The 25,627-nt window shown below is 42.8% G+C and overlaps 1 long non-coding RNA gene across 2 annotated transcripts; it reads left to right on the forward strand.

The window, feature by feature from the left end:
* The first annotated feature begins 63 nt into the window (after positions 1–63).
* Positions 64–21,159, forward strand: LOC147003989 (uncharacterized). Of its 2 annotated transcripts, none has more exons than XR_015047523.1 (4): positions 64–682; positions 6,148–6,241; positions 20,255–20,507; positions 20,996–21,159. It is a non-coding gene; the product is annotated as an uncharacterized LOC147003989 (long non-coding RNA). The 2 variants fall into 2 exon arrangements; XR_015047524.1 differs by lacking the exon at positions 64–682 and adding an exon at positions 981–1,231.
* Positions 21,160–25,627: the final 4,468 nt, after the last annotated feature.

Consider the following 25,627-nt stretch of genomic DNA (forward strand, 5'->3'; position numbering starts at 1 on the left):
CTGTTTTACCGCTTAGTCCCGCCCTTGTCCCCCTCAGCTCCCGCCCTCTCCCCGCAGCTCCTCCCCAATCAACCCCCCCTCCTCTGGGCTCCACCCCACTTAGCTCCGCTCTCATCCTTACCTCTCCCGAGTTCCCGCTCTACCCTTGCATCCGGCCTGATCTAGCGCCCCTCTTCTCCCTTGTGCCACGCCCCTTGGCCAAGCCCAGCTTTGCCCCGCCCCTCCTGCTGCTCCAGGCCAAACGTCTCCACCAACTCTCATGATTGCTTCCGTGGCCCACAATCTACCTGGCGATCCTCTTCGGGCCTTGAACATAACTTAGCTTGAGCTTCGCCACCCTACCGCTACCTGAGCCCTACAAATTGGCTTCTCCTGCATAGGCCAAGGCTGCAAAACAGATGCTGTTTGCCCACTTCAAACTTCGTGCTCCTCACTGCTTCATTCCCAGAGTCTCCTTAAGATTAAGTGCAGTGCCAGGATACAATGGGTTCTCAAAACAGGGCTCACTTTATATACCTCTTCCCATTTAATCCATCTCTCGAAATGTACGTAGTCTTGGAGAATTGGCCACTTGGAGCGGTAGCTAAGAGTGCTTGCTGTGCGATCATAAGTACCAGAGTTCAGATCCCAGCACCCACATAAAGAACCAGGCATCTCAGACTCTTAATACTCCAATTTCAAGGTAAGTGGAGACAGAAAAATCTATGAGGCTTGCTGGCTTTCAGCCTAGACAAGAAAATCCCAACCCTGGGTTCAGGGAGAGATTACTTGAAAGGATTAAATGGAGCATGATAGAGGAAGACACCCAACCCTTTCCTCTTGCCCACTGGCCTCAGAGCTTGTTTACACTGCTGCACGCACCCATTCACAATCACACTTTTAGAATCAGTACATCTCTGAAGTGTGGGGGAGGGGTGTCAACGTCCATGTTTTCAGTATTACGGTTGAGGCTGAGAACTGAGTATAGAAGCTTAGTTGGACAGCATGAGTTTAGCATGCTGAGACCCTGGGTTCAAGTCTTGATGCCACTGGAAAATAATAAAATATAAAACCAGCAATCCTGAGTGCCAGTGCAGGTGACAAGAAAAAAAAAAAACAAAAAACAAAAAACAACAACAAAAAAAAAACAACTGTTCTCCAAAGAAAATAACAGGTTAAGGAAGAACAAGCCGAAACAATTTAGCCAAGTTCTTGCCTTCCCGGTAGGAACACAGAGCCTTTGAGCTGCTAGGTAAGTTCTGTGCCGCCAAACTATACACCTGACTCCAAGATAAGTCTGTTTCAACATTTAAAAAGAATCTCCACGCATTTTATATAAAAATGGAATTATCATCCGTTAGTAATTTAGCTATAAGTTGTTCTGGCAAGCTGTAAAGGGGGTAAGAAATTCGCCGTTACTCAGGAGAAAAGAATTCTCAAACATTGAAGCTCTCTATGGACCAAATTTCTCATCCTTTAATCTTCTTGATTAACAGATAATTGAATTTTTAGAGATTCAAGGTTCACAGCAACTCAAACGCAGCAGGTCAGTTGTGGCTGTTTCCCAACAGTGTGTTTCTACTTCAGGGCTCTGCCAGCTGAGCCGTGTCCCCGGCCTGGTCAGGATGGGATGGTTTTGAGAGATCTCACTCGCTATATGATCCTGGCTAATTTAGAACTCTCACACTTGGGCTCCTCCTGCCTCTGCTTCCCAAATGCCTGGATAAGGGATGTTCTTATAAACTCTTAAAGTTCTTATTGTTATTAGCCCTTCATTCAAAATCCCTTTTAAAAGTGTTTTAATTAGCATACAAAGTGTTGAATTTCCATAAGTCTTTTTCATATGTGAGTAGTTTCTGCTAACTCACCCCTACCCCTGCCTTCATCCCTTAGCTCCCAGTATTGCCCTCTTCTGTCAAATCGCATGTGCTCTACTCTTCCCTCCCCACACTGAGGCCTCTTTCCCTCCCCTCTTATTGGACCTTTCTGGCTTACTGACCTCTATAGACACTCCATTTTAGGTACATGAATACAAAGTTTGAAACTCAGATCCACGTTGAGAAAGAAGATGTGGCATTTGTCTTTCAGGGCCTGGGTCCCCTCACTTCGTACAATATTTTGCTGTTCATATTGCCTGAAAGTTTTATTTTTCTTTCCAGCTGAATAAAATCGCATTGTGTATGCATACCACATTTCCATTATCCATGCAACAGTTGGTGTATTTTGACCCTATTTCCTAGTTACTTTGAATAAAAAACACAGTAAATAAATATGGGTGTGCACGTGTGTCTATGGTAAGATATGGAATTCTTAGGATATATGGCCAGAAATGGTATAGCTGGGGCATATAGTAGTTCTAGTTTCAGCTTTTTGAGAAACCTCCACACTACCATTTGTCATATTGCACCAGGCTACACTCTCACCAACAGTGGAGAAAGGTTCCTCTCTCCCCATTGTCCTTGCCAGTCCTTATGTTTGGTTTCCTTGATGAGTAGCCATGCTGATGGGTGGAATGAAATCTCTAAGCTGGCTAAGAGGGTGGGGCATGTTGCACAGTGGTTATTGGCCATCTGGATTTCCTGAGAACTCTCTCCAGTCCTTGATGGATGTTTACTTTATCGAGTTCTTTGTATGTTCTAGATACGAATCCTCTGTTGAATGTAAAGTTTGCTAAGATTTTTCTCCCAATCTATATTCTCTTAAGTTGATTGACGATTTCCTCTGTTCCTGCTTTTAATTGTATTGATAATTGGCCTCCCTGGGCAACCAGTCCTGTATCGTGAATGTACTCCCTGATTTCTCATCTATGCATTCCAGACTGTGAGATACGACTTTGAGGCACTTCGAGGATCCATTTGGAGCTGTTTTATGTAGGGTGAAAAACAAGGACCCAGTTCTATCCTTTTGTGTATGAACATCCAGCTTCCTAAACACCATTTGTTGAAGAGGTTGTCTTTTCTCTGATGTGTATATTTTATATCTTTGTCAAAAATCAGGTAGCTCTTAATTTCATGGACTTGTTTCTGGGATCTCTGTTTTATCCCATTGATCTACATGTCTGTTTTTGTGCCAGTAATGCTGCCAGTTTTGTTTTTTGTTTGTTTGTTTTGTTTTGTTTTTTGTTTTTTGTTTTCAAGACAGGGTTTCTCTGTGTAGCCCTGGCTGTCCTGGAACTCACTCTGTAGACCAGGCTGGCCTCGAACTCAGAAATCCACCTGCCTCTGCCTCCCAAATGCTAGGATTAAACACGTGTGCCACCACTGCCTGGCCTTCTAGCAGGACTCTTTTTGCTCAGAATTTGACTATCTAGGGTACTTGAAGTGGAAACTTAAGGGTTCTTTGGAGAGTCAGTTGTATTGGATGGTGTTATACTGGGGCAAACACGTGAAGGAGCGTCTTCCTGAAGTGGTCACAGGTGAAAGACTAAGGCAGACTCATGAAGGAATTTCACTGAAGCAGACACCTGCTGAGGCAAGGCACATGGAGGACACATGATGTTTGGAGGGTATAAATGGTATAAATAGGATGCCATGGAGTGACTAAGACAGAGCTTGGCTTGCTGGTACAGCTAGCTGTGCAACGGTTGTGGGTCTGGAGTCTTCTCTGATCTTCACTTCCCTGATAGATGCACAGCCAAGAACTTCTCTTGGTGTCCCTTGGGGTCCCTCCTGCTGACTGGAACCTAGGCTGAGGCCTGGGTGTCTCTGCTAGGTCATATCACTGCTGTTGCTAACCTGACTCTACCGAACTGGACTGCTGGTGTATCCAAGAAGTGTTTGCAAGTGGATCGAGCTGTGAACTGAACTGCCAATTGTACCTAAGGAATAACACCCAAGATGATACACACACACACACACACACACACACACACACACACACACGTAGCCACCAGTGCCCACGGGTTACTGGGTTCCTGAAAGGAAAGCTGGGGATGGATGGGAAGGATGGCGAGAGAAATAACGAGCCAAGACAAAGTTCTCTGATCAAGGCTCAATCTTTAATTGTAGGGTCTTGAATTTAAAGGGGGAAGACCTATCCCCCACTTTGCCAGGATCTCGTTGCTTTGTCAGGATCTCATCAGGAAAGGAAGCTCAGGCTGTTTAGCAGGTGGTGGCTTCTTGCAGGAAGCTGCAGGCGTGGCACACAATAGATGTTACCTAGGTCGAAAGACTCCACCCTGGGTGAGCTAGCTGACTGTGGCAGAAACAAGGTCTGATTCAGCCCACTCAAGGCTGGGAGGAAGCACACACACACACACACATAATCACATACACATATACAAACACACACACATGTGTGTGAATATATGCATATATAAATACATATATATATATATATATATATATATATATTAAAAGTGCTATATATATACTGAGGCAGGTCCAGTCCCACTTTAACTACCTCTTTAAGTACTTTTCACTAGGTTGTCATAAATAAGCCATCCAGCTTAGAAGCTGTCCTAGTTAGGGTTTTATTGCTGTGAAGAGACACCATGACCATGGCAACTCTTATAAAGGAAAACATTTAATCAGGGCTGGCTTACAGTTCAGAGGTTTAGTCCAGTGTCATCATGGTGGGAAGTAAGTCAGCATACCCGAAGACCCGGTGCCAGAGAAGAAGCTGAGAGATCTTGATCCAAAGGTATCAGAAGTGAATGCCACATTAGACGTAGTTTAAGCATCTGAAACCTCAAAGCCCACCGCCCTAATGAGACACTTCCTCCAACAAGGCCGTACCTCTTACTAGTGCCACTCCCTATGAGCCCATGGGAGCCGTTTTTATTCAGACCACCACAGAAGCCTCCCAGGTATGCATGCATTTTTATAGAGACTATTTAAAACCAAAACTAATTCAATATCAGATACATAGGCAATTCTAGGATCAGGTTCACAGTTTAGGGGAAGTGTATCTGCAATGCTCTCTCCAGTCACAGCTGTGTTTACTGATGCCAGTCTTAAGTTTTGTGAGCACCTAGTGCTGCAGCTAAATTAACAAAGACAAGCAGCAGCAGGAAAGGCCAGGCCCTATGAGCTTGTGGAGAACTGGCAAGGGAGGGAGTGTCTGGGAAGGCAAAAGTGTTTAATGATTCCAGAGGGAAATAATTACCCAGACTCAGCACAGTTATGCACTCTTTGGGAAGGGGCTGGTCAGTGACTTATGCAGAAAGACAGACAGACAGACACACAAGCCAGAAAGCATAATCCTGACTCTCGGTAGTCACTTGGTACAAAACTAACAATTTCCTAATCACAATACTGCACTTAAGTGGAGCTTGCCAGACAAGATCCAACTGCAGTGTTCTTTCAAAGCATAGCTAAATTGTTTCAGGAGGTAGGATGGACAGACAGCAATGAAAATTGCCTATTCAAGTAATTGTTAGATGTTTTGTCTATTTAATACTCAGAAAATGTAGAGATAAGAGTCATGTGCATTGTACAAGGAGGTAGACATTAGGAATGACCTCTCTGCAAAATAACAGAGAAATCCAACTGGCATAAACTTTGGCAAGGCAAAGGTGGTTTTTTGTTTTTTGTTTTTTGTTTTTCTTATTACTCTGCAATAGTAGAGGGCATTGGTTCAGGGCATTTTGACACGATTGTACAGAACAGTCAATGGCTCAAGAAATTATACCCAAATTTGAAGACGAGAATAGGAGGGTCACCAACATCAGCTGTGCTTTGGTCAGGTTTGAGTTTCCCAGAAACCTCCCTGGAAAAGGTTTTCAGTGTCTCTCACCAGAGCAGTGTCGCCTGGCCTCCTCTAGACACAAAGAAGACTGAGCCAATAAGTTTAAGTTTCTAGAAGATGCTCGAAGATGTGTTAGTTTAAAACTCAAACAGCAGCTCCAATGCAGAAGGGTATGCCATGGCTCACCCCTGAACAACGTATACACCGCATACCATCTTCCCACGCTGGTGTCTCAATGCCAAACGCATTCACTGACCACTGAGGGAGCAGCCTCTTAAACCTCAGTACATTACTCCATTCTGCTCAGCCCGGTGTCTTCAGTTTTCTCAAGGACCCTGTCTCTGTTTAAATAAGAAAATACAGACCGTGTGCCACGTGATAAACAAACTGGAAGCTCATAGGAAAGTTTCACTCACTCTCAGGTCATTTTGGATTTCAGTGTCCTCATTCATGCTTTCAATATTCATCACTCTTGACCAGGTGGAATGCTGCACACCTTTAATCCCAGCATGTGGAAGACAAGGGCAGGACAATCTCTGTGAGTTCAAGACCAACCCAGACAACATAGCTCCAGGTGAGTTCAGCCAGGGCTACAGAGTGACACAGAGAGAGAGAGAGAGAGAGAGAGAGAGAGAGAGAGAGAGAGAGAGAGAGAGTATTAATTTATAGTGTAATATTTGGTTATAATTATTTATATATTAATATAATATAATTATTTTTCCTCCACCCTGATACCCCTTCCCTCTGAACTCTGGGCAAGTATCCTGTCTGCCTCAGCACCTTTCCTCATTGCACTCCTGGAGCCTTAGAATGCATATTAGGTGTATAGTTATCCTCATTCCTGTAGGTGGCAAACTTCTTGAAAGAATTCTGTCTCCCTTCCTGTACACTGAGGATGGTAAGGAGACAAACTGGGCCACAACATAGCCCACTGTTGGCTATCACAGAAAGACAGCTACTGGGAAAGCTTGCTTCCACAGACTTGGGCACCTGCCAGAGTTGGCATACAACATACAGCTATGAAAATGTAACACATGAGTCTAAGTTGATATTTTTCTAAAAGCCCTACTTGGAATATACTTTAAATGTCTGAAACTAGTACCTTAAGTATAGTGGTAGCCCTGACTCATCAATATTATCTACTGATGTTTGGCAATCTACATTGTCACAGACACACATGCCGTCATTGTTTTGAAGAGACTGTGTTCAATGTTGCATGGAAATAACACAGAAAAGTGAATAAATTCAGAGAAGAAAAGGTTCTTGCTTTTAAGTTATTTCATTCATACATGTAGATATCTTACATTATAAATTAAGACCAAAAGCTAAAAGTAACTATTTTCTCTTTTCTTTCTCTGGTCCATTCCTTACTTCATTGTATGTAGGAAAAATAGGAATATAGAAAAGTGTTGGGCTGGAGAGATGGCTCAGAGGTTAAGAGCACTGACTGCTCTTCCAGAGGACCTAAGTTCAAATTCCAGCAACCACATGGTGGCTCACAACCATCCATAATGAGATCTGATGCCCTCTTCTAGAGTATCTGAGACGGCTACAGTGTACTTATATATAATAATAAATAAATCTTTAAAAAGAAAAAGAAAAAAGAAAAGTGTTAAGGGGTAGGGCTCTGGGAAGATAGCTCCGTCAATAAAGTTCTCGAGGATCTGAGTTTAATCCCAAGTACCCAATATAAAAAGCTGGGCATTATGGAGTGTGCCCGTAATCCCAAGGTAAGGGAGGCAGAGACAGGAGAACCTAAAGCTTACTGGTCATCCTAGCCTCTCCAGTGACCGCAGGCCAGTGAGAGACAAAGTTTGGGAGAAGGAGTGGGGTGGGGAGTAGGACAGGCCTTTAATCCCACTTGTAGAGAGGAAAGGACAGGTGTGTCTCTGAATCCAAGGCCAGCCAGAACTACACAGTAAGACCCTAAAAAATAAAAAATAAAAAAAAAAAAAAAGGAAAGGAAAGGAAAAGAAAAGAAAAGAAAAGGAAAGAAAAGAAAAACAAAATCGATCTGGGGCCAGGAAGATAGCTCAGCAGTTAGAAGCTCTCGCAGCTCTTTCAGAGGATCCAAGTTTGGTTTCCAGCACTCAACATGTGGCAACTCACATGTGGTAACTTCAGCTCCAGGGGATCCAGCACTCTTTTCTAACCTTAAAGGGCATTCATTGTACTGGGGAGGCTGCAAGACAGATATGAGGAGACAGGGAGGTGAGTGGGACTGGAATGGATGATGTGAAACTCACAAAGAATCAGTAAAAAGCTTTTTAAAAATTAAGAGGGGGCATTGTACTAATATGCCCAAATCCAATCTGAGATACAAACGTATGCACATAATTAAAATAAAAATAAAATCTTAAAAAAAATTTTTTTAAATAACCTGGGCATGGTAACACAGGCCTTTAATTCCACTGTTAGGAAGGGAGAAGCTATCAGATCTCTGTGGTGTTTAGGCCCAGCCTGGTCTATATAGTGAATTCCAGGCCAACCAGGGCTATATACAGACCTAGCCTCAAAAAAAAAAAAAAAAAAAAAAAAAGTTTTTAAATAAACTAGTAAAACAAGGTGCCCAGCTGCATAAACATAACGAGCAAAGTTGGAAACTCCAGAGCACATGTAAAAAGCCTGGAGTGGTCGCCTGTTGTGGTCGCAGTGCTGGTGAGTCCAGTACTGTAAGTGAGCAGAGTCAGGGCGATCAGTGCAGCTCGTTAGTCCTCTGTCCTGGGCTCTGCCTCAAGGCAATAAGGCAGAAAGTGATGAAACAGGACACTTGGTCCTCCTCTGATCTCCACACACCAGGACTCCAGAGCACCCACACACACATATCAACACATATCTCAACACCCATATATATGCACACACATACACTGAAGGAAAACAGTAGCAACCAGGGTAGACGCTATTGAAGAATGACACCCAAAGTTGACCTCTATTCTCCTTACGCAAACCCATGCACTCTCAAGCATCACACACACGGGCATACACCTAGAACGAGTTGAGGACACATGGGGCAGAAAAGGGCCCCTTGTCTCATCATGGGGACCTGACTCAAGTCTCTAGGGCTTAGTGTTAAAAGTTACAACACAACCCACGAGAGACTGATAAGTCCACAGACACCACTCTCATTTACCAAAAGCATCGCAAAAAAGATTATTAAAAAGAACTACGCAACACCTCTCCTGGGCATATATCCAGAAGATGTTCCAACCGGTAATAAGGACACATGGTCCACTACGTTCATAGCAGCCTTATTTATAATAGCCAGAAGCTGGAAAGAACCCAGATGCCCCTCAACAGAGGAATGGATACAAAAAATGTGGTACATTTACACAATGGAGTACTACTCAGCTATTAAAAAGAATGACTTTATGAAATTCCTAGGCAAATGGTTGGACCTGGAGGGCATCATCCTGAGTGAGGTAATCCAATCACAAAGGAACTCACACAATATGTACTCACTGATAAGTGGATATTAGCCCAGAAACTTAGAATACGCAAGATATAAGATACAATTTGCGAAACACATGAAACTCAAGAAGAACAAAGACCAAAGTGTGGACACTTTGCCCCTTCTTAGAATTGGTAACAAAACACCCATGGAAGGAGTTACAGAGACAAAGTTTGGAGCTGAGACAAAAGGATGGACCATCTAGAGACTGCCATATCCAGGGATCCATCCCATAATCAGCCTCCAAACGCTGACACCATTGCATACACTAGCAAGATTTTGCTGAAAGGACCCTGATATAGCTGTCTCTTGTGAGACTATGCCTAGCAAATACAGAAGTGGATGCTCACAGTCAGCTATTGGATGGATCACAGGGCCCCCAATGGAGGAGCTAGAGAAAGTACCCAAGGAGCTAAAGGGATCTGCAACCCTATAGGTGGAACAACAATATGAACTAACCAGTACCCCGGAGCTCTTGACTCTAGCTGCATATGTATCAAAAGATGGCCTAGTCGGCCATCACTGGAAAGAGAGGACCATTGGACATGCAAACTTTATATGCCCCAGTACAGGGGAACGCCAGGGCCAAAAAGTGGGAGTGGGTGGGTAGGGGAGTGGGGGGGAGGGTATGGGGGACTTTTGGGATAGCATTGGAAATGTAAATGAGGAAAATACCTAATAAAAAATATTTTTAAAAAAAGAACTACACATGGAACCAAGATATATTGTTTAAACTCTTTATGTGATGGTTATATAGCATTTTTTTTTTTACAAATTTGACTCATGATGTTTAAGTCACATATCTTCTTCAGGTGTAAACCTGCTGGTACTTTTATAAGTCACCTTTGTGATTTCATCTGTTTAAAAGCACGGCTTACAACGAGGACATGAGGAAAGGAACGTTCTTCTCCCTGGATCTTAGCTGGAGACAGCTTCCTTTAAGCAATGTAATTCCATATCACTTACAGCTCTGTGGCTGCAGCACTTGGATACATCTCCCTGACATCCTCAAGTGCATCTGCCCTGCTGTGAAGCAGTGACCGTCTGACCTTGCTTTACTCTGTCACTAACATTCTTTCTTGCAATCCCAAGTCATTGATGCTAGGTGCACCTTCACAGAGGTAGGTCCCAAGCCATGATCCCAGCTGCACACATACAGAGACCTGAGACTCTGCAGCTCTTCAAGGAGTCCTCAGACTTCACAGCTGGCTAGCAATCAACCTTCCCTGATTCCCAAGACCTGTAAGCTTTGAATGAAGAACAGCAACCTCCTTCAAAGATTAATTTGTAGCAGATCAAGTTTTGTTATAATTATCAGCATCACAAAAGTTCCAGTGCTTTCCAAAAAATTTCTAAGCTGCTAACATGCCCCAAACAACTAGGTTCCTATGATTACAATTAAGAAAAAAATGCTAGAACAAGAGAATTTGGAAAATTCTTTTGAGAAATGGGGTTTTATTAGACATTACCAACTCTTAGGTTAAACCTAATCTACAGTACTATAAATGGGTTATATCTAGTTGCCCAAAGGGGCCACATGGAAATGCTCAAACAACTCAGGCTATTCCCAAGGATATTAGTCTCTCTTGACAAAATGACAGTAAGAGCCTACTGCTGAAGACAACACTCGCATAGCTCATTGCAAGCTGGTACCTAACTAGAGCATTCATCCCATTGACTAGTGTTCACAGCGCTGAAAGGTACCCTGTATGCTACCAGAGGAGAAAGGTAACCAACCAGTGTGATCTACAAAGGTGACCTGCCTGTATGATATGCTGGTGCACCTGTGGCATATATGCCATGGGAATATCCAACTACCATCTGCTTCGACTTAAGGCCTATTCCACAAGACTGAGCCCATGGCTGGCAGTGCTAGGGTGCAAGAACCTGAGACTGGAAAGGCCATGGCCCAAGGGAAAACCAGATTATTATTGCTCTGCAGAAGGAACATGGCAATAAAATGACTCCTAATGACATTCTACTACCCCCAGAGATCAGTGCCCAGCTCAGCCATCATCAGAGACGCTTCTTCTTGCAATAGATAGAAACTTGACACAGAAACTCACAATTGCACAAGGGCACAGGGTCAGAAATTTTTGGAACACTCAGTCAGAAATATGTTATCTTCATCAAACCCCTTCCCTCAAGGTTCAGGAATCTGTGTAGAAGAGGGGGCTGGAAGATCCTAAGAGCCAGAGGGAATGGATGACTCCAAAGAAGCAGTGTTTTTCAGACACAACAGGACTGCCCCATGCATGCACTCATAGACTGTGTCAGCATGCTCAGGTCCTGCTGAGACAGGGAAGTAGACAGGAGCTCCTATTCCTAACCAAAGAGCTACCTCCTAATGACATCCACTTGCAAAGAAAAACTAGTTTTCTCCAATGGAGTCTCATTGGGTATATCAACCATTCCCAGTACAAAATAAACTCACTGGTAATTTTGTAGACCTTTTTTTTTTTTTTTTTTTTTTTTTTTTTTTTTAGCTCATATAAGCTTTGTTTGGGCTTTTTTTTTTTTTTTTTTTTTTTTGTCTTACTGACTGTTTGCTTGTATATTATGGTTTCCAATTTTGTATTTTTATGTATTGTGCTTATTATTCATGTGTGTGTTTCTTATTTTTTTTCTTTGTTTTATTGTTATTATGTCTGGGGTTGTTTTTATTATTGCTGTTTGTCCAGCAATAATAAACAAACAAACAAAAAAGATGTGGAGGTGGGGAGGTGGGGCGGATCTGGGAGTAGTTGGGGGACGGAAAATTGTATGAAATAAATCAATATATTGTATGAAATAAATAATAAATTGTATGAAAATTATTTCTCAATAACAGAAAAACTTAATCTATATTTTATTAACATTCTTCCACTCTTTTTACATATTTATTTGTTTTACATGCATGGGTATTTTGTCTGTGTATTATTCAGTGTTGCTGTATTTGTATAAGCACTAATTTATTTGTATTATGTACATCTGTGTATCGTATATTGTACTGACTGGTTTTGTGTGTCAACTTGTCACAAGCTGGAGTTATCACAGAGAAAGGAGCCTCCCTTAAAGAAATGCCTCCATGAAATCCAGCTGTAAGGCATTTTCTCAACTAGAGATCAAGGATAGGAGAGCCCATTGTGAGTGGTGCCATTCTTGGTAGTCCTGGGTTCTATAAGAAAGCAAGCTGAGCAAGCCAGGGGAAGCAAGCCAGTAAAGAACATCCCTCCATGGCCTCTGCATCAGCTCCTGCTTCCTGACCTGCTTGAGTTCCACTCCTGGCTTCCTTTGGTGATGAACAGCAGTATGGAAGTGTATGTAAACTGAATAAACCCTTTCCTCCCCAACTTGCTTCTTGGTCATAATGTTAGTGCAGGAATAAAACTCTGACTACGACATGTATATGTGTGATGCCTGAGGAGGCCAGAAGAGGGTGCTGGACTCCTAGAAACCGAAATTACAGATGGTTGTGAACCGCCATATTGTGCTAGGCGCTGAACCTGGATCTTCTGAAAGAGCTGCCAGTGCCCTTAACTTTTGATCCATCTTCTTCAGACCTATTTTCTTTACATCTCTAAAACTCCTATCTTAGTACTTATACAAATACAGAAACATTGAATAATATTATTTATTTTACTTCAATTTCTTTTAAAGGAATAAAATAGTCTATCCATGTCATATTAGAATGCATTTGTTTTCTTGTGTATAGTTTTTGATGATTTTAAGTAAATGTTCTTGTACTCTAGCAACATTTACTTTTTAGATGTTTAGGGAAAGTGAATAGTTAGTATTAAACTTGAAATCATTATTTCTTCATCTTACAAATGTTGCCATATACCTGTTTTGGATCCGTGACTATCATCTCCCATTGATTGTCCCCCATGCTCAGATGATAAGAGAATGAATTACCCTGACCTTGATGTGAAGTGGAAATTTCTGGTTTCTCTAACAAGTCAGGTGTGTCACATGATGTTTTCCTGAACGCAGCCTTGTGAAAGGGCATGTGATGTTTTGCCAAAAACAGACACTTGAGAGTGCATGTGATGTTTAGAAAGACTATAAATAGAAACCCACAAAGAGTGAGAGGAGGCTCTTGCATTGAAAAGACGTGCAATACTCTGCTGGTCTTCGATGGTCTTCACTTCATAGACAGAAATGTGCAAAAGAACTTGTGGTGTCTCGCTGATTCTGGCCATTTTCCCCGACTAACGCTGGGTCAGCAGAGCCTGTTTCTGATGGATCATGCTGCCACTACTGATTAGTGTTTGGTGTTTGCTATTGAATTGGACTGCTGGTATCCTAACAACAGTGAGATTGTCCCTAGGAACTACTTCTAAACAGGCCCACAACACTCTTTTCCTATTTACCTTCTTTTTTCCCTACATCTGGTCAGTGGGTTAGAAGGGAGGTTGAAGTATTTAAGAACTCTAAATAAAGTAGGTTTTTCAAATTCTAAGCCTACAAATGAACATCTCTCTGTGCTGGAGGTTTAACCTTCTGTGTGGCAATGTCCAAGTAGTAGAATCGTAAGACATGGACCCTGTGAGGACAGGGACAACTGAGTCATTGAATTACTGCCCTCAGAAGATACTGAGGAGTTCTCTTGGGATCCAGCGAGCATGAGTTATTCTACAAAAGAGCAGGCCCAACCCATCCCTACTACAGCTTCCTGTCTTGCTACCTGAACTCTTCCTGTCACATACGGCCCTGCCTTGACACCCTGCATCATGATTGGGGACAAGTGATGGGAGCCCTCACCACAGTTAGCAGGAATCAACCCTGGAGCCTGCAAAGCTAAACAAACTTTTCTTTATGAAGGAGGCAACCTCAAGTATTTTACTACAGCAACAAAAAGCAGACTGCTAGAGCCGTGATAAGTACTACAGAGAGGGAGGCTGAAGAGGGAATTTCTGTAGTTGGAAAAAGCATGAACAAAGAAAAGAACTCTAGGTAATGATGTTAGAGAGAAAGCAGAGCAGATCACAGGGCCTGACCTAGCAGAAACATGGTATGAGACACAGACGTCATTTTAAATTTTGAAGCAACCATATATGAAGAATAAAAAGAAGTGAAATTTTAAGGACATTTTATTTTGTTCTATATAACCATGATATTATCATATTAAGATGAAGCAACTATGTTACATGAGAAAACAAGATAACAAGATATTAGTGTGATGATTTGCATTTTATCTTTCTTCCAAAGACGTTACATTTAGAATGGATTACAAATTCAAAACACAGATAAATTCAATCTAGCAACATTTGGAGTATCCGTTAGCCACACATAGTTACTAGGTACCTTAACTGACTGGGTACTGAAACAAAGATTGTGACACTTTTCAAAGGTTTTGTTTTGTTGTATGTATGTACACACAAACACACACATTCACACACACACACATATAGGATATATAGTAGTTATATAAAGGATATATATGTGTGTGTATAGTGGTTATATATAGTGGATATTATATATATATATATGGATATATATATATAATATATATATATATATGGGCTTTAACTCATTCATTCATATCTTGATGTAATTATCTAGAAGTTGTAAAACTAGAAGGTATGAACTTGTTGGAAGTAGTAAGTCATTTGGTAGGGTGGAGGGTCCTCAAAGGATATACCTTCCCCCTGGTCTTTCCCCTGCCCTTTTGCCAGGGTCTTACCCTGACAAGATCAGGCATTGAGGCTGGACACAGCTTCCGATGAAGGTCAAAGGCTGATGACCTCTGGCCTTTAACTCTCTCTTACTGTTCTGGAGCCAAAAGCTGATGGCTTCTGGCAATTGAGCCTGCTGATAGCTCTCTCTGGGGTGAGAAGTTGATGGCTTCTGACAATTAATTCTCTTTTGTTCTCCTGAGGACAAAAGCTAATGGCTTCTGGCAAGTGAGGCAGCTGGGAAGTAAGAAAAGAAACTTAGTTGCTTGGGTTCTTTACTCTTTGACTCAAGGACCTCTTGGTGGCCAAGAGTTTGTTTACTCTTTCTGAGCAAGATAGAAGGGAAAACGAAGAAAGAGAGTCAGGCACATACACAGACAGACACATAGACACACACACACACACACACACATCCGAGAAAGCAGAAAGGGGCTACACCTTTATTTTTGCTTTCAGCTTTTTAGACAAAAAAAGTTCTCTATGTAAAAAAAGTTGGGGCTGGAGAGATGGCTCAATGGTTAAGGGCAACAACTGCTCTTCCAGAGGTCCTGAGTTCAATTCCCAGAAACCACATGGTGGCTCACAACCATCTATAATGGGATCCCATGCCCTCTTCTGGTGTGTCTGAAAACAGCTACAGTGCACTCATATACATTAAATAAATAAAAAATTCTTTTTTAAAAAAAAGTTACCTTGGGCTGGTGAGATGGCTCAGTGGGTAAGAGCACCCGACTGCTCTTCCGAAGGTCCAGAGTTCAAATCCCAGCAACCACATGGTGGCTCACAACCATCCTTAACGAGATCTGGTGCCCTCTTCTGGAGTGTCTGAAGACAGCTACAGGGTACTTACATATAATAAATAAATAAATAAATAAATAAATAAATAAATAAATAAATAAATCTTTAAAAAAAAAAGTTACCTCATAGATAAAATATTACACAAAAGGGAGTTTATTTTATAAGCTCATTATAAGTTCACAGCAACAGTTTCACATGGCCTTGCTTTATCATAGTTCATACCTATGGCTTCTTCCTTGGACCTGACCTAGAATGAATGTTTTTCCTTAATCACAAATATTTCCCTTCTTAGTGCAATTTATGAAAGCTCACTGTATTCCTTATTATGCAGCCTTTACTTACTATTTTATGAGGAGGGGGAACATTCTATTCTTGATCATAACTTTATTACATCTTTCTGGCCAAACAACTAAAGCCATCTCCTTTTCTTCCTAAAAGTCATTTGAATCAAAGCATGAATTATATAAAGTCAGTAATTCATCTAAACAGCATTCATTCATGAACATTGATCTTCAATTGATCCACAGGAAATTTGCCCAATAGGGTGGGCAGGGCCCAGGAACCATTAGGTTATGTGATAGTTGCAGGAAAAGCATATCGGCAGTGAGAAACAATCCTGGGATGAAGTCTCTGGGGCCATGCCTCTTACAGCAGACCCATCAGAGGATGCAAAACAGTGGGCCAGCTCCAGAAACTCACTTGTGTGTCACAGCCTTTCCTACATGGATGAAGCAGGAAGATTTTATATATATATATATATATATATATATATATATATATATCCATTTATGTATATATAATCATGTGTGTGTGTGTATGCAGAACAAGACTCTGTATCCGAAAAGAGAAAAAGGGAAAGAAAGAACAAAATAATATAAAAATGTTCAGTTGTAGATCCATTTAGTAGATGGAACCTAATATAAAAATTTTTTTAAGTTACATATTTTTGTCTCTGGGCTGAAAATGATCCCACAGTGAATGTTTCTGAAACTCACTGGACTTTCTGGGAGAAAAATGGCAATGTGACACAGCACAAAGATCTGCCAGGGAAGGCTGCAAAGATGAGCACACTGAGGCTTGAGTGTGAAGCCCAGACACAGACTAAGAGAACCTTGGCCATCAAGAGATGGGAGCATTTTGGACTGGGAGGATATAAGTATTCTAGTTCTAAGCTGATACTGTTACAAAAACAATCATGAGATCCTATTAGGAGGAAAATTGCATATTTTCCAGCTCTGTTCCCTGAGAAGGTTAAGGACCAATAGCAACCTTGTATCAGAGTCATGTGTGTACTGTGTGTATCAGAGTCATGTGTGTACTGTGTATATCAGAGTCATGTGTGTACTGTGTGTATTTATTTGGTCCTTTGTTAAAGGAACATACCATTTATTCTTGGGACATCTCAATTGTGCCAAAAGACAAAGAGCCATCAAAACTTAATACTGACTAATTAAAGCCTCATTAAGGTATTACCTCACGCTGGCCATGGTGGCGCATGCCTTTAAATCCCAGCACTTGGGAGGCAGAGGCAGGTGGATTTCTGAGTTTGAGGCCAGCCTGGTCTACAAAGTGAGTTCCAGGACAGCCAGGACTACACAGAGAAACCCTGTCTCCAAAAAAAAAAAAAAAAAAAAAAAAAAAAGGTATTACCTCACACCTGTCAGAACCGTTATTATCAGGGCCCAGGAAATGACTTAGCAGGTAAAGGTGCTTTTCCCAGAGACTGAAGAAAGAAAGAAAGAAAGAAAGAAAGAAAGAAAGAAAGAAAGAAAGAAAGAAAGAAAGAAAGAAAGAAAGAGAGGTTGGTGAGATGGCTCAGTGCGTAAGAGCAGGAAACAGGAAGTGTGTCAACTTGTTCACCAAATCCTGCATTTAAAGTTAGAAAGTAGGGGGCTGGAGAGATGGCTCAGCTGTTAAGAGCACTGACTGCTCTTCCAAAGGTCCTGAGTTCAAATCCCATCAACCACATGGTGGCTCACAACCACTCATAATAAGATCTGACGCCCTCTTCTGGTACTACAGTGTACTTAATTATAATAATAAATAAATCTTTGAGCCAGAACGAGCAGGGCCAACTGGAGCCAGAAAAAGAAAGAAAGGCAGAGGGGTTGGCTAGAGCAAGCAGAGGTCCTAAGTTCAATTCCCAACAATCACATGAAGGCTCACAATCTTCTGTACAACTAAAGTGTGTACTCATATACATAAAATAAATAAATCTTAAAAAAAAAAAAGAAAAGAAAGGCAGAAAGAAAGCAAGCAGGCAATTATAGATGTTAGGTGTTTTGGTTCTTCCTCCTAACCCCATACTCCCAAAATAAGACTGACTCAGACTCAAATGTATTTACAAATACCTTGGCCATATAGCTAGGCTCTTCTCTGATTAGATCATAACTTACTATTATGATTACTTACATTTACTCTAACCTACATTCTGCCACATGACTGGTTACCTGTGCTCAGGTGTCATGCATCCCTCTCATCACATCTTCCCCAGTGAATCTTCCATGCTTCACTCTATCCCAGAATTCCTTCTGCCTCCCTAATGTTCCACGGTCTATTCTACCCTTTTCTATAGGCCATTAGTTTTTTTAATTGGCAGGTGATGCATTCATACAATACACAAGCTATTCTCTCTACAGGCAATTATTTAAAAAAAATGTAAATAAATAAGAATGTAGTGATGGGGTCCTTTGTGCACTATGGGAAGAGTGTAAATTAGTACAGCCGCTATAGAAATCAGTATGTGGTTTCCAAGAACATTCAAAAGAGAAACCACCATGCAATCCCACTACCAAGTCTATATCCCAAAGAAATAAAATGAATGTGTCACATGCCTGTGTTCCGTGTTCACTGTCACAATAGCCCAAGTCAGGGAATAAATCTTGAGTATTCATCAGTGTATAATCAGCTAAAGAAACTGCAATATAAATATACAACGCAATAGTATTCAGCCTTTGAAAACAGAAGAAACCCTGCTATATGCAATAATACAGACAAACCTGGAAGTGTCTTGGTGTCCTATTGCAGTGAAGAGATCCCATGACCACTGCAACGTTTTATTATTATTATTAAACAGTAGCCACAGTTGGGGCTCATTGACCCTTTTAAAAAAAAATATTTATTTTGGGCTGGGGATATGGCTAAGCGACTAAGAGCACTGGTTGCTTTCCCAAGAGGTCCTGAGTTCAAGTCCCAGCAACCACATGGTGGTTCAAAACCATCTGTAATGGAATCTGATGCCCTCTTCTGGCACACAGGTATACATGCAGATAGAACACTCATACATAAAATAAACAAATAAATCTTTTTTAAAAAGATGTATTTATTTTATGTATATGAGTACACTGTCACTGTCTTCAGACACACCAGAAGAGGGCATCAGATCCCATTACAGATGGTTGTGAGCCACCATGTGGTTGCTGGGAATTGAACTCAGGGCCTCTGGAAAAGCAGTCAGTGCTCTTAACCACTGAGCCATCTCTCCAGCCCCTACAGCAACTCTTATAAAGAAAAACATTTAATTAGGGCTAGCTTAAAGGTTCCAAGGTTCAGTCCATTATCATCATTGCAGGAAGCATGGTGATACACAGACAGACACAGTGCTGGAAACAGAGCTGAGAGTTCTATATCTAGATCATCACAGCAGAGAGAGACACTGAGCCTGGTCTGAGCATCAGAAACCTCAATGTCCGCCCCCAGTGATGCATCTTCTCCAGCAAGCACACCTACTCCAACTAGGGCATACCTCCTAAGAGTGCCACTCCCTAGGAACCTATAGAGCCATTTTCATTTAAACCACTATAGAAGGTAAGGACACCAAACAGGCCGAAAATGTTTCACCACAGACTAACTAGTACAGCTACTAAAAAGTAGAATCCATTGAAGAAAGGTGGTACAATCAGGGGTGTTGGCTGGGTAGGGAGTGGAGATGCGTTGCTTAAAGGATCTCCCCTCTATCCATGAGAACCCCCTCCCTCCTTTCAGTTCCCGAAACCACTCAACTGCTTTGGTCAAGGTTGCCAATGGCTTTACACTGACAAACCCAGCAGCTAATTCTCTGACTACAGCAGACAAATAAACTGAGGCATGGAAAAGAGGGAGGGAGTTCTCCTGGATAGAAGGAAGATGTGGCTATGGCAGGCAGTGTAAGTCTCCCCTCCACCATGCACCCATTTCCCATATTTACCACCTTGTGTAATCGTCCTCTTACATGCCAATAGCATGGTGACAGTTTGATGAAGCAAGCTGCCATGTCAGGAGGCCTGATATTACGCAACCTAGGACAGCCTCTGGCCAGCAGCCAGTAAGGAATCAAAGTCCTCCATCCAAGAGGGCAGAGAGCACAACCTGAGCTGGAGAAGAGCCAACCGTGGTTGCAAGCACCTTGACTGCCACTCTGCGTGAATGGTGAAGGGAGGGCCCAGCTAACTGGTGCCTGCATACCTGACTGATAGAGACTGGAGGAAATGTAAGTTTTAAGTGGTCAGGGTTTTTTTTTGGTGATCACTGTTACAAGCAATAGATCATAAAAATAGATCAAATAAGTAATGCAGTGGCTGTAGCCAAGCCTGTGGGGTGCAACAACAGTTAGATTTGCAGGAAAACAGGGCAGATCTTTGGATTTTGTGGTTCTGGCTGAATTTGTTCTGTTGTTTGTTTGTTTGTTTGTTTTGTTTTTAATAAGGGAGCCCAGGCTGCTATTGATTCCCAATCCTCCTGACTCAGCTTAACACAAGTGGAAGCTGGGATGGAATGGGAGATTCTAGCCATTCAGTAAGCAAATGCATTGCTTATAAGATCACATAAGGGCAGAAGACTAAGGCTGATGATACACTTTCAAGAAAAGGGGACAGATGCTGTGAGACGTGATGTATCGAGTGACCTGATGGGCCCATGCCAAGGCGTTCCCAGAGAAATCACGACATGCAACAGATCTGGTATAAAGGGAGGTTAACTTGGGGAAGTGGGGAAGTGAAGGACTGGAGAAGGGGTAGAGGCAGACAGATGGGAGCAGAGCCATGAGGGCAGAGAAGGAGGAAGGGGGAAGGGAGGGAGAGAGAGAGGGGAAAGGAGGGGGTGGAACTGGGACTGGGGTGGTGTGCTTTTTTCTATTATACACTACCTGGGAGGAGCCTAGCAGAATTGCCTGTAAGATAACAATAGGGATGTCTCTACTAGCAGATGACAGAGAAAAAGCTAGTTTACCTCAAACCAAAACTCTCGGGAGGAGGAAAGAATGCCTTTATTTTTATTTTAGAAAGAGTGTGTGTGTACATGTGTGTGTGTGTGTGTGTGTGTGTGTGTGTGTGTGTGAGTGTGTGTGTTAGGGTTTTACTGCTGTGAACAGACACCATGACCAAGGCAACTCTTGTTTTGTTTTGTTTTGTGTGGTCTCCCCCCACCTGCTTGAACCTGCTTGCTCAAGGGTGGAGCTTCCTGCTCATTAGTCCTGCCACGCCTACTGCTGGACCCTGTCGCTTTGCTGCTTGGAGGAGGCACACACGTGTTCGTCCTGCTACTGGACCCTGAGTTACTTGGCGGGAAATCGGGTTCCCTCCCCCTTCCTTTATAACTGAGTGTCTGAAAATAGTAAAATTGAGCTTTGATCAGAATATTGTCTTAGCTTCATTCCCTTCTCTCGCCGCCTAGCCCCTCTTCTCTTCCAGGTTTCCAAAATGCCTTTCCAGGCTAGAACCCAGGCTGTGATCTGCTGGCCGGACACAACAGTTTTGTTTTGATTTGTTTTGTTTTGTTTTGATTTGATTTGTTTTGTTTTGTTGAGACAGGGTTTCTTTGTTTAGCCCTGGCTGTCCTGGAACTCTGTAGACCAGGCTGGCCTGTTTCTGGAGTGCTGAGATTAAAGGTGTGCACCAAGCCGGGTGTGGTGGCACACTCCTTTAATCCCAGCACTCCGGAGGCAGAGGCAGGCGAATTTCTGAGTTCAAGGCCAGCCTGGTCTACAGAGTGAGTTCCAGGACACCCAGGGCTATACAGAGAAACCCTGTCTCAAAAAACAAAACAAAACAAACAAACAAAAAAAAAAGGCATGCACCACCACTGCTGCCTGGCTCCAGGCAACTCGTATAAAGAACATTTAATTGGGGCTTGCTTTTAGGTTCAGAGGTTCAGTCCATTATCATCAAGGCGGGAACATGGCAGCATCCAGGCAGGCATGGTTCTGAGGAGCTTGAGAGTTCTATGTCTTCATCTGAAGGCTGCTAGCAGAATACTGACTTCTAGGCAGCTTTGATGAGGGTCTTAAGAACACGCCCACAGTGACACACCTACTCCAACAAGGTCACACCCCCTAATAATGCCACTCTCTGGACCAAGCATATGAAAACCATTCCAGTGTGTAAGACAAAGAAGGGTATCCTTGGAGCTAGTATCTTAGTTACTTTTCTGTCACTATGATAAAACACCGCCATCAGGGCAATTATGAAAGAAAAGCATTTAGTTAGGCTTTTGGTTCCAGAGTGTTGGAGTCCGAGATGGCAGAGTGAAGGAAGGCATGGCAGCTGGCAGCTCACATCTCAAACAGCAAACAGCAAGCAGAGAGAGCATACTGGGCCTGGTGGAAGGCTTTCAAACCTCAAGCCCACACCAGGTGATACACTTCCTCCAGCATCTTCTAATTCTTCCAAAAGACAGCCACCAACTGAGGATCAAGTATGCAAATATCTGAGCCTGTGCGGGGCCATGCTTCCTCAAACCACCACAGCTGGAACCACAGGTCGTTACTACCTGGCTGTTTTCAGTGCTGAGAACCAAACTCGGGTCCCTTGCAAACGCAGCAAGTGCTTCTTCCCAGACCCTACCCTAACTTTTATAAACACAACTATGCTCTCAGAGGGGCCTCATGGTCACTGCTTGGTCCTTTCAGTCCCTAGACAAAAAGAGAGTCTATGGGGGAACATTTCTCATTCAAACCACTACAAGTGTCAAAAGATTTTTGGAACCATTTTTAAACAAGAAACTTATTCTTTTTTTTTTTTTTTTTTTTTGGTTTTTCGAGACAGGGTTTCTCTGTGTAGCCCTGGCTGTCCTGGAACTCACTTTGTAGACCAGGCTGGCCTCGAACTCAGAAATCCGCCTGCCTCTGCCTCCCGAGTGCTGGGGAAACTTATTCTTTTTTTTTTTTTTTTTTTTTTGGTTTTTCGAGACAGGGTTTCTCTGTGTAGCCCTGGCTGTCCTGGCACTCACTTTGTAGACCAGGCTGGCCTCGAACTCAGAAATCCGCCTGCCTCTGCCTCCCGAGTGCTGGGATTAAGGGAAACTTATTCTTAATTACAAATAAAAACCTTAACTTGCAAGGACAAACAGAAACTTACGTTTTAGCTACATACAGAAACCTTAACCTACACAGGACAAACAAGAACTTAATTCCTAACTGTCTTAACTGTAAAGAGAACCCTTAACCTGCAGGGTGTGTTGTTCCTGTTTTAGTCTCACACCAGGTTGGACATCAGGGACAGATCTGAGAGCTCACATCAACTCAACAGCAAACAGGAAGCACAGAGGGCAAATCAAGGTGGTGGTAGTCTTTAGACTCACATACTCCCTCCAGCAAAGTCACCTCCTATGCCTCTCGCCCAAGGGTATTCTCTTTTTCTTCCCTTCTCTCTCTTTCTTCTTCTTCTTCTTCTTCTTCTTCTTCTTCTTCTTCTTCTTCTTCTTCTTCTTCTTCTTCTTCTTCTTCTTCTTCTTCTTCTTCTTCTTCTTTCTCTTCCTCCTCCTCCTCTTCCTCCTCCTCCTCCCTCCTCCTCCTCCTCTTCCTCCTCCTCCTCCTCCTTCTTCTTCTTCTTCTTCCCTGTCTCCCTTTCTCTTCTCCTCCCCCACCCCACTCCCACCACCACCACCCACACCCCTACCCCCAGTCCCCAAGGTGACTTCCCTGGCCTTGGCCCTTGGGGCCAGTGAACTCACCAGCCCAAGAGAAGCCTCCCAGTAAACCTGCCTTTAATATATTCTAATCTGGCTAGAATTGGCTCATTTCACCAGCAGAAAAATAGGCTATCAAAGAATATTTTTTTTAGAGACCATTTGTTATTATTTTTTTAAAAAGAGAGAAGGCAGGGGCTGGAGAGATGGCTCAGTGGTTAAGAGCACTGACTGCTCTTCCGAAGGTCCTGAGTTCAATTCCCAGCAACTACATGATGGCTCACAACCACCTGTCGTAATGAGATCTGACGCCCTCTTCTGGTGTGTCTGAAGTCAGCTACAGTGTACTTAGATATAATAACAAATAAATCTTTAGAGAGAGGGGGGGAGGGAGGGAGGGAGGGAGGGAGGAAAGAAGGAAGGAAGGAAGGAAGGAAGGAAGGAAGGAAGGAAGGAAGGAAGGAAGGAAGGAAGGGAGAGGACTTGTATGAGACATGGCCTCACACAAGCTAGGTACATACTCTACCACTGACAACATCACCCAAGTTCACATTTTAAAATATATCTATATTTAAAAAGAAGATTCCCACTTTCATCCTAGATGACAAAGTAGGAGCTCCATTTCTCCATTTGCCTCTGGTAGTTGGCTGAATAAGCAAGCCCAAACTCTCTGGAATCTGTGCATGTTTCAACAGACCGCAAGAGACTTTGTGGTGTGCAAATCTGGGGAGATTGTCCCAATCTCCAGAGGGCACTGAGTGTAACCAGGAAGGCTTGCTGGGGAGGCGGGAAGGAGGCGGAGGACCCAACTGCATGGCTGGTTTAGGAATGGAAAGGAGGCCATGGGCCAGGAAATGCAAGGAATGGAGTCCTAAGGGGGTGGGGGCAGGGGCAGGGACTCAGGCCAGGTATGCATTCTTCCACCAGGAGCCTCCAGAGGGAGCAGGTCCTGCCAACACCTTGATCTCAGCCAAGATAACTGATTTCAGATTTCTGAACTACAGAACCATAAGGGAATAATTTTTTTTCACCTGTCAAACTTGTGATTTTTATGACAATCATAGGAAACCAACATACTACTCCCTGTTGCTGATCTTTACTACTTTGCGGGTTCTTTTTCCCACCCTTTGTCTCCCCACTTTTATCCCCTATCACTGGATAGGAGAGAAAAAAGCGTAGAGGGGGAGAGAGAGAAATAGGGATCTCTGGAATCTGATTTCTTTCTTCTTGTTTCTTTGAGCACATCTACTAACAAAGTACAATTCCCACCACCACCACCCCACTGCCCCCTGAATGACCAACAACCCCAGCCCTGCCCATGGGGCCCTAGCATTTATATAGCCTCAGCTGACAAACGTCTTTCATCAGATTAACCTGTAGCCAAGTCTCTAGAGCATTTTTTAAAATTGGTTAATGATGGATGTGGAAGGGACCAGCTCACTGAGGGTGATGCCACCCCTGAGCTGATGGTCCTGGGTTCCATAAGAAAGCAGGCTGAGCAAGCTATGGGGAGCAAGCCAGTAAGCAGCTCTCCTCCATGGGCTCTGCTTCAGTTCCTGCCTCCAGACACCTGCTTGAATTCTCCCCCTGACTTCTATGAATGATGGATTGTTTTTGTTTATAAAGATCTATCTTACTCTGTGCAAATGTGTGTGTTGCCTGCATGTTTGTCTGTATACCACAAGCACACTGGTGCCCGGGGGAATGGTAAACTCCATGTGGATGCTAGGGATCAAACCCAGGTCCGGCCCTTTATAAGAATCGCAAATGCTCTAACCCACTGAGCCAACTCACAGCCATCAATGATTGTGATGCAGAAATAGAAGTCAAATAAACCCCTTTGGTCACTGTTTTATCACAGCAACAGAAAAGCAAACTATGACAGTAAAGAAAAAACACAGATAAGCACCAAAAAGAATTTTAAGTGTTGATTTTTCTTTAAAAAATAGTTGCAATATTTTTGTGGATGGGTGTCTTACCTGTATGTATATCTGTGTACCACATTGTGTACAGAGCCCACAGAGGCCAGAAGAGGGCATTGGATCCCCTGAAACTGGAGTTATGAACAGCTGTGAGCTGCCCTGTGGGTGTTGGGAATCCATCCCAGATCTTCTGGAAAAGCAGCTGGTGCTCTTAACTCTTGAACCATCTCTTCAGCCACCTAAAGAGTGGTTTT

This window comes from Mus caroli, unplaced genomic scaffold (assembly GCF_978045245.1).
Source record: "Mus caroli unplaced genomic scaffold, Mus_caroli_1 scaffold_7, whole genome shotgun sequence".
Taxonomy (NCBI): domain Eukaryota; kingdom Metazoa; phylum Chordata; class Mammalia; order Rodentia; family Muridae; genus Mus; species Mus caroli.